This window comes from Manis pentadactyla, chromosome Y (genome assembly GCF_030020395.1).
Source record: "Manis pentadactyla isolate mManPen7 chromosome Y, mManPen7.hap1, whole genome shotgun sequence".
Taxonomy (NCBI): domain Eukaryota; kingdom Metazoa; phylum Chordata; class Mammalia; order Pholidota; family Manidae; genus Manis; species Manis pentadactyla.
The window spans coordinates 8529733-8535816 of NC_080039.1; positions in this window are offsets into that span (position 1 = coordinate 8529733).

Here is a 6084-nt window from a genome sequence, read left to right on the forward strand (position 1 = left end):
ACCTCGTTCTTTCTTCTGCCTCTGGTTGACCTCCCTGAGGAGGGACGGTTGATTCCAGAACACGTTTCACTGAGCATCGGTATGAACAACAAAGCCAGTGTAATACATATATCTGTCACATGTGTATGTGTGTTGGAGTGTATATATAGGCTTACCTCGTTTTATTTTACTTTGAAGATAATGCGTTTTTACAAATTGAAGTTTTATGGCAACCTTACATAGTTTCTTCAACAGCATTTACTCACAGTGTGTCTCTGTGTCAGGTTTTAGTAATGCTTGTAACGTTTCAATCTTTTTCGTTATTATTATATTAGTTATGATGATCTGTGATCAGTGATTATGACTCTCTGAAAGCTCAGATGATGGTTGGCATTTTTTAGCAATAAAGTAATTTTAATTAAGTCTGTACATTGTATTTTTATACATAAATTTCATTGCAGGCTTAACAGTAGAGTGTAGTGTGAACAACATTTATGTGCACTGGGAAACCAAAACATTCATTTGATTCACTCTACTGAGATACTTTATTGAATGGTCTGGAACTGAACTTAACAGTTATCTCTGAGGTATGTGTATACACACACACAATTTTTTCCTTTAGAATACCAACCAAACTAAATAGACTTTATGGAAATTGGCAGTGAGCTATGATGTCCGGGCCCCATATTGCCCAGTTAACTTACAGGGTACAAATTTTGGGTTAATAAATTGAGCTTGATACACTCCAGTTAAATTCACAGCCCAGTGAAAAACTGAGTGTTTATCCTCCAAGACACTCATCTCCACCAGAGTGCCCCAGCAAAAGTAATTTGTAACCCCTTTCTTGTCCAGCCTCTTTAATTAGCCCCATCATAGGCTAGTTCAGCAGCAAACAGTTAATGGTGATTATTTTTATTCATTTCACATTGCTTTCAAATGAAAGAGCATTTGAACACTAGTGACTTTAATTTTTGAAGGCACAATGAGTTTGCTGGGAAATTCCAAACCCAGTCTACTAATAGCTAGATGGCCTCTGGGCCTTTCCTCCTAAGAGCTAACTTACCAGACCATGAAAACTAATACCATTGACTATTGGAAATCTCCTTTTATGGAGCTTAACAGAAATATGTATGAAAAAATGTTAAATGGTACTATTTGATATCTTCATGTAAAAACGATTGAATATGAGGTGAGGACCAAGAACTGAAATGAATGAGCAAAGTAATGTGACTAGAGGAAATTTCTAAGAGAGTCTTCGATGGAAAGTGTACACCTAACTTTTGTGACACCACACGGTTCACATGCACACCAATTGCCTATAAAAGCCAATACTTCAACAGCGTTCACTCTACCTGCCCAATGGATAATGTGCACTAAAGTTCACACACTTTAGTTCAAAAAGGGAAAACGCTACCCCTGCACTTCTGTTTGGCAAGATATTCTTCTTGCTCCATTTCCTCGAAGCAACTTGTGTTTCTTTTTTTTTTTTTAAGTGCAAAACTGTAAAACTCCTAGATGATAACATAGAATAAAACGTATATGAAATTGGACATGGTAATGACTTTTGTTTTCGTATCATTAATCTCCAATCATATGAGAAACATTATGTTTACTAGACTCCCCCCATCACCAAGTTCCCACCACATAGCCCATTGCAGTCACTGTCCATCAGCATAGCAAGATGTTGTACAGCCACTACTAGTCTTCTCTGTGTTGTACAGCACCCCCAACATTATACATGCTAATAATAATGCCCCCTTTCTTCCCCCGATTATACCTCCCTTCCTACCCCTCCTCCCGAGTCCCTTTCCCTTTGGTAACTGTTAGTCCATTCTTGAGTTCTGTGATTCTGCTGCTGTTTTGCTCCTTAAGATTTTGCTTTGTTCTTATACTGCACATATGAGTGAAATCATTTGATACTTGTCTTTCTCCACCTGGCTTATTTCAGTGAGTATAATACCCTCTAGCTCCATCCATGTTGTTGCAAATGGTAGGATGTGTTTTCTTCTTATGGCTAAATAATATTCCATTGTGTATATGTACCACATCTTCTTTACCCATTCATCTACTAATGTACACTTAGGTTGCTTCCTTTTCTTGGCTCTTATGAATAGTGCTGGGCTGCTGCATTCGTAGGGTAAATTCCTAGGATTGGAATTCCTGGGTCAAATGGTATTTCCACTTTGAGTTTTTTGAGGAACCTCCATACTGCTTTCCACAATGGTTGAATTAATTTACATTCCCACAAGAAGGGTAGGAGTGTTCCCCATTTTCCACATCTTCGCCAACATTTGTTGTTGGCTGTCTTTTAGATGGTAGCCATCCTTACTGGTGTGAGGTGATATCTCAGGATTGTGGTATTAATTTGCATTTCTCTGATGACCAGCTAAGTGGAGGATCTTTTTGTGTGTCTGTTGGCCATCTGAATTTCTTCTTTGGAAAATCGTCTGTTCAGATCCTGCACCCATTTTTTAATTGGATTATTTGCTTTTTGTTTGTTGAGGTGGGTTAGCTCTTTATATATTTTGGATGTCAACCCGTTATTGGATATGTCATTTATGAATATGTATATATGAATATATACTGTAGGATGCCTTTTTGTCCTATTGATGGTGTCCTTTGCTGTACAGAAGCTTTTCAGTTTGATATATTACCACTTGTTCATTTTTACTTTTGTTTCCCTTGCCCAGGGAGATATGTTCATGAAGGGATCACTCCTGTCTATGTCCTAGAGATTTTTGCCTATGTTTTTTTCAAGGAGTTTTATGGTTTCATGACTTACATTCAGGCCTTTGATCCAGTTTGAATTTCCTTTTGTGTATGGGGTTAGACAGTGATCCAGTTTCATTCTCTTACATGTAGCTGTCCAGTTTTGCCAACACCAGCTGTTGAAGAGGCTGTCATTTCCCCATTGTATGTCAGTGGCTCCTTTATTGTATATTATTTGACCATATATGTTTGGGTTAATATCTGGAGTCCCTATTGTGTTCCACTGGTCTACGGGTCTATTCTTGTGCAGTACCAGATTGTCTTGAGTACGGTGGCTTTGTAGTAGAGTTTGAAGTGGGGAAGCGAGATCCCCCCTGCTTTATTCTTCATTCTCAGGATTATTTGGCTATTCAGGGTCCTTTGTTGTTCCATATGAATTTTAGAACTAGTTATTCCAGTTCATTGAAGAATGTTGTTGGTATTTTGATAGTGTTTGCATTGAATCTGTAGAAGGCATTAGGCAGGATGACCATTTTGACAATATTAATTCTTCCTAGCCAAGAGCATGGAATGAATTTCCATTTGTTAGTGTCCTCCTTAATTTCTCTTAAAAGTGTCTTGCAGTTTTCAGGATATAGATGTCTTTCACTTCCTTGGTCAGGTTTGTTTTCAGGTATTTTATTCTTTTTAATCCAGTTGTTTATGGAATTGTGTTCCTGATTTCTCTTTCTGCTAGTTCATTGTTAGTGTATAGGAATGCCACAGATTTGTGTGTATTAATTTTGTATCCTGCAACTTTGCTGAGTTCAGATATTAGTTCTAGTAGTTTTGGAGAGGAGTCTTTAGGGTTTTTTATATACAATATCATGTCATCTGAAAACAGGGAGAGTTTGACTTCCTCTTTACCATAGTGGATGCCTTTTATTTTTTGTGTTGTCTGATTGCCACGGCCAGGGCCTCCAGTACTATGTTGAATAACAGTGGGGAGAGTGGGCATCCCTGTATTGTTCCTGATCTTAGCTGAAAAGCTTTAGCTTCTTGCCATTAAGCATGATGTTGGCTGTGGGCTTGTCATCTATGCCCTTTATTATGTTGACAACATACTTGCCCTGTATACCCATTTTATTGAGAGTTTTTATCATGAGTGGATATTGAATTTTGTCAAATGCTTTTTCAGCATCTATGGAGATGATCGTGTGGTTTTTTGTCCTATTGTTAATGTGGTGGATGATGTTGCTGGATTTGCGAATGTTGCACCATCCTTGCATCCCTGGGATGAATTCCACTTGATCATGTTGGATGATTTTTTAATGTATTTTTGAATTCAGTTTGATAATATTTTGTTAATTATTTTTGCATCTATGTCCATCAGGGTTACTGGCCTGTAATTTTCTTTTTTGATGGGGTCTTTGCCTGCTTTTGGTATTAGAGTGATGCTGGCTAAGAAACTTTTTTAACTAATTGGGTTTTAATACAGAAACCTTCCTGTTTTTACTCTGTTGTTTTGGGCTTGCTAGCTACATTACTTAAGTTGCAACAAATTATTTGTTTGGGGCTGGAGGAAGAAAAGCAGCACCTGGGTAAAATAAGTGGGGCCCCCTTAGGAGGCCAAAGCAAATGTCACATGGATTATCTTGCTTTTGTTTCTTTCCAGAGGCCCTCACCCTACTCTGTGTAAGCCCATGAATCCGGTCTCATTACCCCTCAGCAGCTGGAGACCATAGCTTCTTCTAGAGGAAAGGGGGCAACGATCACTATAGCTGCTTCATTCTGAGAAGGGGTGCAGTTAGGTCTCCACCAGTGGTCAGTCAAGAGGGCTTTGGAAAATGGGCACTTCCGTCCTGCATTCCATTTCCATCACTATTTGCAGTCTTATGGCTTCTTAGGCAAGACAGAACAGATCATGTTATTAGGTTTAGTAGCAACATCTGAAGTTGAATTTTCCATTCTGGAAGAACAGACTTGACAAGGAGTTTAAGAATGCATGGCTGAATATGAGAATTAGAAATAGGGAAGCTGTAATTGAACATCATAGCCAGTTATCTTGGGGAAACTAAAATACTCTAGATCTAGTCTATGTCCCAATGATTCATATTGGGACTCAGTATAAATAAGGCTGCTTTAGTGAAACAACTCTTTTCTCCAAAATTACCCTCAATTTTATTAGAAGTAACCAGATTAAGAAAATACTTAACACTTGACTTGATTATTTGCTTAAGTGTACAAGAAGAGCAATTGATTACAAATGCTCTTTTAAATGTGCTCTGCTGGAAATTTTGGTAAGGAATTTCAGATTGGACTTTTAAAGGCCTCTCAGGGCCAGAGACACTTGCTATCAGGTCTTGCCTGCAGTACCTGTAGATTTTCATGAATTCCTCTCTTCTTGAGGTCCCCAAGACATTTTGAGGATCCTGCACCTGCCAGGAAGTGGCCTTACTTACTCACCTGGTAAGGCTGCTGGGAACCCTGTAAGCAAGGTACCAGGCCAGTTCTTCCGAGGAGCTTTGTTGGCTTTAGAACATCAACCTTAATTCCTTACAGCTGTGTGTTCATATCTGAGTTTGAGCATGTGTCTCTCAGGTGTGACATTCCAGTCAAAGCCTTTGTAATATAACCAGTGTTTTTAGTTGTTCTTGTTACAAGGAAAGTAGATTCTTATTCAGCTTATGCAAATAAACATACTGCCATAAAATAAAAAAATGTTCACGAGAGTTTTTAAATTCTGGAGGGATTATGTAGAAATACAATTGTTTCAATTTTGCTTCTAAAGGTATTTTCCTTTACTAAATTGTTGTCAGCTTAAAGAGAAAAAACTTACAACACTTTGACAGCAACATTTGAAATAAAGTCATAAAATTATTTTCCTTAGCTTACTTAATCTTATGTAACTAATACTTGCTCTGTTAGAGTCTCGTTCTTTACTAGTTTAGGAGTAATCAAACAGTGACAAGACTTACAAATGGAAATGCTTAAAATGCTGATGGACGCTTACTATAGGATGATTGACATACGAAATTTGGATATTTTTGTAACATAAAACATTCAGTAACAAAGTTTATCATCATTATCTTTGACAGTGCTTTCCAGGTAAATATATATCAGATAAGTAAGTCGATTTAGCCAAATATTTTCACCGATGTAGAGGAAAAATTCCTCTGACATGTTCCAGGGGCCCTCTGGAAAATATTGGTTAATTAGAGGTAAAAGCACCTTTTTTGAATTTGATTTTGGGAAGCTGGCAGAAAGTTTTTAAGGCACTTGCCTAAATAGTCTAAATAGAATAGTAAGTCACTATGAAATAATACTTATCTACTTAACCAGAATGACAATAAAATATTTTAAAAGCAAGTATAGAAGGCTACACAGTTGTTAGCAAACCTTAGCTTTTGGTCCTTT